A 10098-nucleotide genomic window follows, 5' to 3' on the forward strand; every position below is an offset into this window, starting at 1 on the left:
TGGAAAGGTCTAGGAGGAGTATTTCAAATTCCACAGCTTGATTTTTCCAAAAATCCATATTTAAATAAAAATAGCTGACTTCCTGTTGGTCGTAGCTAATGGGTGTAAATTAGAAAGTTGTCCGGCTTGATGAGTCCAATATATGTACCGAGTTTGGTGACTGTAGGACAAAGTAACCCCCCAACTTTTGTCAAAAGGTGGCGCTATGGAGCGCCTGCTCCACGCCCATTTATGGGCTTTTATCAGTGTTTAACTGTCATTAATACAGATGTGTGTGTTGAGTTTCATGAAATTCTAAGCATTTTAAGTGGCTCAAAAACACAAAAAACTAAAGTTAAAGTTTGACACGTTGCCATGGCAACATGATAAAAGTTATGGATAACGCCCTTCACAGATTCTTATCGGTCGTGTTTTGACATTATTGTGATGAAGTTTGAAGCAAATTGAGTAAAATTAAGAGGCTGAGTTTAAAGCGTTTCAAAAACGTCACGCTTTCTGCTGCCAGTTGGTGGCGCTATAACTTTGACTCATAATAGTCACATCTCTGTGATCGGCATCAGACGATGAACAAACTGCTGAAGTTTGGTCAAAATCAGACAAAGTATGTCAAAGTTATTAGGCACTTCCTGTTTCTCATTTCTCGCCATAAATTTGTCGCCCCGTCACGGTCAAACCGTTCGAGATATCAAAAATCCCCTGGCAATTTTGCGTCCCCAATGTCTTGAGATCATGCTGACCGAGTTTGGTGGCCATCGGTGGAAAGGCCTAGTAGGAGTATTTCAAATTCCATTGCATACACTTTTTAGACATCCCTGAATAGCCGACTTCCTGTTTGGCGAAGCACGGACTATGAGTGTGAAATTTGTTCGGCCCGATGAGGTCTATATGTGTATGAATTTTGGTGACTGTAGGTCAACCGTTGTGCGCTCCAGAGCCCTTCAAAAGTCGCAATTTTTAACGCTGTGCCATGCCCCCCCCAGGTGACCCCCCCATGTCAAAGTCTGTCCGGCCCTGATGGCCGCAGGTTCCAATGTGTGTGCAAAGTTTCAAGAGTTTTCGTGTATGTTAAGGCCCCCGAAATCCCCCAAAACATTGAAAAAAAAAAAATAATTAAAGCTGCGAGCAGCGATGAACGGGCCCTCGCACCCGGGCTCACCGCCGACCGGTGGCTTCAGGAAAACAGCAAACGGGGGGCAGTATGCTTTTAAAACAGTAAATGTAGGAGAAATATGTCAAAGTCACTTAAATGTGCCAAACTTGCCGCTGCCAGCTGGTGGCGCTATGCCTATAACTGATTATTGGCATGTAGATGTGTTCAGGCCAGCACTATTATCAAACATATGAAGTTTGGTGCAGATTGACCTTGGTATGTTTGAGTTAGTGAAATATATGAGATATCCTGCTGCCAACAGGTGGCGCTATGATAATATCTGAATATTGGTCTTTAGGTGTCTTCAGGCCAGCACTCTTACCAAACCTGTGAATTTTGTCGCAGATCAGACATTTTCAGGCTAAGTTATAACCACTTCTATGTCTATGCAGAAACATCAAACTTTGTCAGGCCACCACGGACATGCCCTTTAATGAAAACTCAAGATCTTCACAATTTAACATCTCTAAGGCCTCAAGATCAGACTGACCAAATATAATGTTGATTTCATTAAATGTCTAGGAGGAGTTTGCTATAAACCTAATCCCCTGCAAGGACTTCAGATAATGCCAACTGTGAACCAAATGTGAACATTTTCCCTATATTCTGATGATGATGATAAGAACATGTAATTCATGATGATAACAAAATGTTATTATTGCTTGCATTACATTCACCACTTCTGCTTAAATCGTTACCTATCTGTACAATTTGTATGTGGATATTGCTTTGCTGGTGACTCCTGTTATAAGACATCACTCTTAAGCGCTACATAACTAAGAATCAATTAGGAAAACGGTGCACAGTTGGCAAATGCATTCACAGTAACCCTCTGCTAGTTTGGATTTTAAGTTTACTGAATTGAAAGGGTTACACTTTAAAATCAACACAGAGACACATACACACAATATATAAAATGTTGCCATCCAGTTTCATTTGTTAACATTAACTATATTAGTTAACATGAACAATAATTAAATAGCATTTATTAATGTTAATTAATATTAAGCTAAAAAAAAAAGTATTCATATATTGTTTAAAGGTAAATTAGTATCTTTTAGTTTATGTACTGTGAATTAACATGAACATGAACACAGTTCATGTGGGTGTACAGCAATACACAATAAAGTGCTCTATAAACGCTTAATTCTTTCAAAATATCTTTAAAAATCAAGTTGAGTGTTTTAATGGGGCGATATATATATAACTGATCTTCAAATGATGGTTTTCGGATGTTTTGAACAGATAACAGCAAAGTTTGTTTTGTTGTCAAAGTTTGTCTTGAAATTTTTAATTATTATAATTTTATATTCAATAAATAACACTATGAAAATATTGTCTATAATGAAGATAAATCACTCATGCTTAAAAGTTGTATTTTTCTTAATCTTTTGCTATGTGACTGAATAGGACAAGTTCATGGTACAGTTCAGTAAAAATAAATAAAAAACAACAACTGCAAAATACAAACAATGAAAGATTTAATGACCCTTTATATTTTCTCAAAATATCAGACATATTTATGTCGATTACGCTACAGCAATGTGCATCTTCCTCAAAGATGGTCTTAAGCAAAACAGCATGTTCCACTGGTCTCTCTCCCTTACACCCCTCCCCCCTTCAGTCACTCTTCAGTGACTCAATGGTGACTGAACACAGACAGGCACAGGCAGAGTGACAGCAGGTTTCTAATTTCTTTTTTTAATTTTCTTTAATTCATAGAAGCTTGTATAAAATTGATATTTACACCACTTGCTCAGAATGATAAGATCTCTGTGTGAAAAAAGTTTTAAAGAGTTTGGATGCTGCACTTTAAAGATATTAAAAAATTACGGTTATGTTTTTTACTACATCTTTAAAAAATCACCACGTCCACACCGTTCAAGATATCCCAAATCCGCTCGCAATTTAACATCTTCAGAATCTTCTCTTCATGTTAAAAAAGTTTGGTGTGAACAGCTGGTTGTTCTTAGAAGTAGTGTGAATTTGTTTACAGCCTGATTTTTCCAAAAATCCACATTCAAATCAAAATAGCCGGCTTCCTGTTGGTCTTAGCTAATGAGTTTGATTTAGAAAGTTGTCCAAATTGATGAGATTAATATATGTACAGAGTTTGGTGACTATAGGAAAAACTAACCCCCCAACTTTTGTCAAAAGATGGCGCTATAGAGTGCCTGCTCCACGCCCATTTATGACCTTTTGCCAGTGTCTAACTATCATAAATATTGATGTGTGTGTTGAGTTTCATGAAATTCTAAGCATGTTAACTGCCTCGAAAAGACAGGAATCTAATTTTAAAGTTTGACACGTTGCCATGGCAACAGCATTCGATTTATCTTCGACCCCTTTACATATTCTTATCGGCCGTGTTTTGACATGATTTTGATGAAGTTTAAAGAAAATCGAGTAAAATTAAGAGGCTGATTTCAAAGCATTTTGAAAATGACACACTTCCTGCTGCCAGTTGGTGGCGCTATAACTTTGACTCATAATAGTCACATTTATGGAATCGGCATCATATGACGAACAAACTGGTGAAGTTTCATCAGAATCAGGCAATGTGGTCAACAGTTATTAGACACTTCCTGTTTCTCATTTCTCGCCATAACTTTGTCGCCTTGCCACGGCCAAACCGTTCGAGATATCAAAAATCTCCTCGCAATTTAGCGTCCCCAATGTCTTGAGATCATGCTGACCGAGTTTGGTGACAATCCCATGGAATTCCTGGGAGGAGTACGTTAAATTCCAGAGCATGCGCTTTTTAAACAGCCCTATATATCTCACTTCCTGTCAGGTGGAGCCTATGACATAGAGTACAAAAGTTGTTTGGCTTAGTGAGATCTATATGTGTACCGAGTTTCATATGAATACGTGCAAGTATGTGTGCGCAGTACATCAAGTTTTCAAACTGTGTTCCAGGGGGCGCTGTAGAGGCCCTGAACCACGCCCGGGTCCCAGCCTCTGTGGCGTCCTGATGGCCGCAGATTCCGACGAGTGTGCAAATTTTCAAGAGTTTTTGAGTATGTTAAGGCCCCCAAAAGTGCCCGGAAGGTTGAAAAAAAAAAAAAAAAAAAAAAAAAAAAAATAATAATAACCCTTAGAAGAACAATAGGGCCTTCGCCCTTTTGGGCTCGGGCCCTAATAATAATAATAATAATAATCCTTAGAAAAACAATAGGGCCTTCGCCCTTTTGGGCTCGGGCCCTAATAAGAATCCTTAGAAGAACAATAGGGCCTTCGCCCATTCTGGGCTCGGGCCCTAAAAATACTAAAATACTTACACTAAATGCTTAATCTTTCAAATGAAAGCCAGAAAGCCAGAAGCTGAAATTTAGCAGTATGTATAGTATTCAAACACAAGAAGCAGTTTATTGGAAAAAATAAAACAGGGTCTTTGTATATTTATGTGAATTTCATGGAGGATAAAGAGGCAGTGTTTCATGCGGATGTCTAACAACACAGTCCTCCCAGTGTTCTTGGAAATGTAGGGCAATAAAAACAGTGTTTTTGAAAATGACTTTATCATGGTTTAAATACAAAATACCTCTTAATATCTTTAGAAAGAAAATGCCTGTTACTGAGCAAAGCTTATATTTATGGTCTGATAGTTAATTTTGGTTACTTGGTAAAGAGAGAACACATTGTTTACAACTTGGCTACCAATCAAATTTTACCATTCAAGTGCAGATAACTTGACAAGAAGTTTTATTGCTGTTATGAGTAAGAAGTCTGCAATTCACATCACTGTTTCTGTATCTGCAACCTACCATCCTCCATTTGTGTGAAACAAACCAACCATGCCATGTGTCCATGTGTGCAGCAGCACCACCTTGCATACAAGAAAAGAATTACAACAGTAACAATGTCTGTTTTCCTCACCCATCCCCCTTACTTTTATGATAGCTGGTCATTCATAAAACATGCCTTCCCCACCCTTCCTTTTATTGATGAAAAGAATGTGATAGAGGCACTCACAATTTAACATGACAATGTGATCTTTGCTGGTTTAAAGTAACTAAAAACAAGCCATGTTTATCTGATTCTTTTAGACATCAAAAATATAACCAAGTGAGTCTGTAGAGAATGCGTGACTTCTGTATGTTGACTAAATGATCTACAGAAATTCTTAATAGTCACATTATATTCCTATAATGTTCTTAAATTACTTGAATAATATGCATATGCTCCTTTGCTAAGCCATTAAATGGCTGATTTGTGGACACACATCTTGGAGAGCAGGATAATTAAGCATGAGCAAAGTTTTGTATTAGTAAAGCATATCGAAAATAGAGTATAAATGCCAGAATGCTGTATGTGGCAGCAAAGACCTCAAAACTTTGATGAGATTGATATATTTTACACTAATTCTGGATGAAAACAGAATTATATTTCTAAACAGTGGAGACCAGCATATAGATTAATACAGGAATAAATATGTAAACTTCCCTTCTGAATGTCCTTAAAAGAGAAAACTGTACAAAAAAGCAACTGCTGTCTCTGCTCAACATTTTGTATTCTCTCTCTCTCTCTCTCTCTCTCTCTCTCTCTCTCTCTCTCTCTCTCTCTCTCTCTCTCTCTCTCTCTCTCTCTCTCAATTCAATATGTGCTTTATTGGCATGGCAATTGTTACAGAGTATTGCCAAAGCAGAGTGTTTACATTGAATGTAAAACAGATATGTATGCAACAGAAACATGCATGTATATACATTATAAAAATAAAAAAAAAGCAGGACAAGTAATTAACATTTTAGAATTCTATGAACAATTTAAAATTCAATGTGGTGTGTGTACCTGGTATTCATCACATTGTGGGGACCACATGTCCCCACAAGGATAGGAATACCAGTAAATTTTGACCTTGTGGGGACATTTCTCAGGTCCCCATGAGGAAACAGGCTTATAAATCATGCACAATGTGTTTTTTGAGGAAGTAAAAGTTTGCACAATCTCCTGTGAGGGCTAAGTTTAGGTGTAGGGTAGGGTTAGGGCGATAGAAAATACGGTTTGTACAGTATGAAAACCATTACGCCTATGGAATGTCCCCATAAAACATGTAAACCAGTGTGTGTGTGTGTGTGTGTGTGTGTGTGTGTGTGTGTGCAACCCGTTCTCATCAATTTGCGTATAAATAACACGACTTTACACTTTCCAATTGCGTGTAATACATACGCCAAAGTCCAATTTCGCGTGCATATGATACGCCAGTCCTTCCCATTAACTTCTGTGGAGAGCAGATGCGTACAAATAGCACGCAGCATCTTCTACGGCAGTGACGTCACCAGCGAGGCTCGGTTTGCCCCGTTCACTTGATGCATATACACCTTTAAACAGGTAAGAAGGGCAACAATCTTTTCTTTTGTAATGAGATCATTATTTTAATTGTTTCGGTGCTTCTGCGTCTCTGTATGTGGGGTCATGTGTTAAAATAGAAGCGTGTGCGTTCAAATTAGTTAGAACAGTCGGCTGCTGCGTTAGCACAGCTGCTAATATTAGCCTAAGCTAACTAATAACTGTTGCTGATTTGAAATAAATAAATTAAACCGTTTTAATCAAATTCACGTGGCTGATGACAGCTTTACAAATCAACCAAACCAGTATCACGTGATAAGCGCGATCATGTAAAAGTCCGCACATTTACCATATTTTTACCATAGTAACTGTTGCTTGACCATATTATGTGTAGCCAATGCACAAGTCACATCGTTTACCATGGTTTTACCTCAGTGTCCATAGTTTTACTATGGTATTTGTAGTTAAAGCACAACAACCACAACATTTACCATGGTTTTACCACTGTAAGCATAGTTTTACTGTGGTATATGTTTTTAAAGCACAATAACCACAACACTTACCATAGTTTTACCATAGTTTTACCTCAGTAACCATAGTTTTACTGTGGTATTTGTAGTTGAAGCACAACAGCCACAACATTTACCATGGTTTTACGACTGTAAGCATAGTTTTACTGTGTTATTTGTTTTTAAAGCACAATAACCACAACACTTACCATAGTTTCACCTCAGTAACCATAGTATTACTGTGGTATTTGTAGTTAAAGCACAACAACCACAACATTTACCATGGTTTTACCACTGTACGTATAGTTTTACTGTGGTATTTGTTTTTAAAGCACAATAACCACAACGCTTACCATAGTTTTACCTCAGTAACCATAGTTTTACTGTGGTATTTGTAGTTGAAGCACAACAACCACAACATTTACCATAGTTGTACCTCAGTAACCATAGTTTTACTGTGGTATTTGTAGTTAAAGCACAACAACCACAACATTTACAATGGTTTTACTACTGTAAGCATAGTTTTACTGTGTTATTTGTTTTTAAAGCACAATAACCACAATGCTTACCATAGTTGTACCTCAGTAACCATAGTTTTACTGTGGTATTTGTAGTTAAAGCACAATAACCATAATGCTCACCATGGTTTTACCACTGTAAACGTAGTTTTATCGTTAATTGTGATTTTACGGTGAACTATTTGTAAAGCACAGTAATTATAATGCTTGCCACCTTTTATACTTTTTTATTTAATTATATAAATTAATTTTATAATTATTGTAAATTATTGTAATTTAATATATATTTTTTCTGTCTTGCAGTTACATCAGATCACTTACTCCAGCAGCTCTTTAAAGAAAACAACTCTTGTAAATGCCATCACTTGTTCCTATTTTTCCGAAATGTAATCCCTAATTAATTTACACATAGTTTTGCTCTCTCTCTTTATGTGGTCCTTGCAGACAAAATTCTTCTAAATGTTTCTTCCTCTTATTCCTTTGCTTCCTCACTTACTTACACATTCTTTTGTGCTCTGTTGTAAGGTAGAAACTGAGAGTTTGCATGATGGTCTTTTCTCAGACTCTGAATCTGATGTGTACAGATGAACTCAGGAGCCTGCTGGAGTTGCCAGGGAACTTGAGCTTGAAGTATATAATTATAACTGCTTATTTTGTGTTTCAACAACAATAACAATTAAACATGGGGTCAATAAACATTTTCTTGTTTTACAGCTGGAGACCAAAAACGCAAAGAAAATCAGTCACAGCAAGCCAGTCAAACCAGTCCTGATGAATGAGGAAAGAACATGGTCTTCTTGTGCCCAAATAGAAAAGGCAGATTTCCACTGGTATGTATGTAATCAAGCAATGTAGTTATATGCATTTGATGTTGATCTCTCAAAAGATAACGTCATTGTTTTTCACATACACATCTTTTTTTTGAGTTCCTAGAATTAGCAAATCAACTGTGTAATCGCCTCTGGAATTTGGGCAGGAAATGACCGAATATGGTGAGTACTGACACCAGCACCTGTGATCACCAACACTATTTATCTGTTGTCTTATTGTTTTGTCTGTTTGTTTGAAGGAGGATGAAGCCAGTTGATGATTTCCAGCTTATTTTTAGCACATTGTCTCAACATGTATATATTTCTCTTTGTTTCAGCTGAAAGGGAAGACCAAAGGAGGCCAGTCACAGGATCTGAATTGGGCCATAATGTGCACTTATGGAAAAGACCAAAGGCAAACATTTCCAAAGGTATGTCAATGTCAGTCTGAGCATCTTGACTGAACTGTAGTGCAGTTACATTTTGCACAGCTTGCTCCACAGCCCTATCAGAAAGAAAAACCAACAAAGTGTCATGTCGAACTCATTCATAATATTATCAGCAAATTTATATCATCTTGTACAAGCCTAGTTATGTAAAATTCTACGACTTTCACCTGTACTTTTGTCACTGGCCATTGCCTGAACTCTCATGCTAATTTTGTCATTGAGTGTTTGTTTATATTAAGTCCATTTAGTTCTTTCTTTATTAACTTTTACAAATTGCCACTGTCTAACAGTACATGATATCTTAAACTTAAAGCTGGTCACACCATGAACAAGAGCTATGATAACTATTTTAGCATCTACACCAACAGACGATAACATTCTGTTTACTGTTATAGATGCTGGACTTACAGTATGTTGTTGTCTGCCATCTGTTTTTGTCAATGTTTTTTTGTTCATCATGTGATTAATTCACTTTCTTCCTGTCTTGCAGGATTTCTCACAGACTATTAAGTCCTTCTTCATCAGCTCTCCACAATATCAGCCCTTCCAACATCTTCCACATCGCTTTCTCTCATGTGGCACATCTGCTCTCAGTACTCTACTGCCGTCTTCCAGTTTTTGCATGTCTACTTATTATTATTTTTTCATTTCTCCTCTACAGTCAACACTCTCTCCCATCTCTACTGTGGGCACTCCTGTCAATATTTAGTGATTTATAACTACCACTAAAAACTAACTATGAAATTATAATTATTAATCATTCATTTGTCTTGCATTTAGTCACAATAGAAGCAAACAATAATGAAAGGAAACATGAAATATATCATATAAGGTAATAATTGTAAAATATTGAAATATTGTTCTTAATCATTTTTGCCTAATTGTTTGTTAAAGGGAAGAAAATATATTTTCAACTGAAGCCTTGAATTTTTGATTGTTGTACAATTGTATAATCGGCAGGTTTTTTGTTTTGTTTTTGTTTTTAATTTTTTTCATAATGACACAGCTGTTTATCTGGGAAAGGTTTGACATATCAATAAACATTGGATATAACTACAAAATGTGTGATTTCATGATTTATTATTATTATTATTATTATTATTATCATTCCTATAGTTAAACTGGCAGATATAAGAAGGACCATTTCCAGGTAACAGAAATGGTTAACTATTTATTTAATACACTATAAATACACTGTAAATGTTACAGAAGCTAAATTGAATAGTAGAAAAATACTGCATGTTTAACTAATTATTTTTTTTTTACATTTTGATTTATTTTTCAAACAGGATATGCAAATGTTTTACTTTAGATATTGTACATTAATATTGGTGTACACAATGTATACCATAAAAATATATACTTATATGTACT

General features: G+C 36.3%; 1 long non-coding RNA gene across 2 annotated transcripts; it reads left to right on the forward strand.

Moving 5' to 3' along the window:
• Positions 1-6697: 6697 nt before the first annotated feature.
• LOC141334060 (uncharacterized) lies at positions 6698-9763 on the forward strand. 2 transcript variants are annotated; one of them, XR_012355463.1, is made up of 5 exons: positions 6698-8096; positions 8181-8296; positions 8393-8458; positions 8614-8706; positions 9215-9763. It is a non-coding gene; the product is annotated as an uncharacterized lncRNA (long non-coding RNA). The 2 variants fall into 2 exon arrangements; XR_012355462.1 differs by having other exon boundaries at positions 8400-8458.
• The last annotated feature ends 335 nt before the right edge of the window (positions 9764-10098 follow it).

The sequence above is a fragment of the Garra rufa genome, chromosome 4 (assembly GCF_049309525.1).
Source record: "Garra rufa chromosome 4, GarRuf1.0, whole genome shotgun sequence".
NCBI lineage: Eukaryota > Metazoa > Chordata > Actinopteri > Cypriniformes > Cyprinidae > Garra > Garra rufa.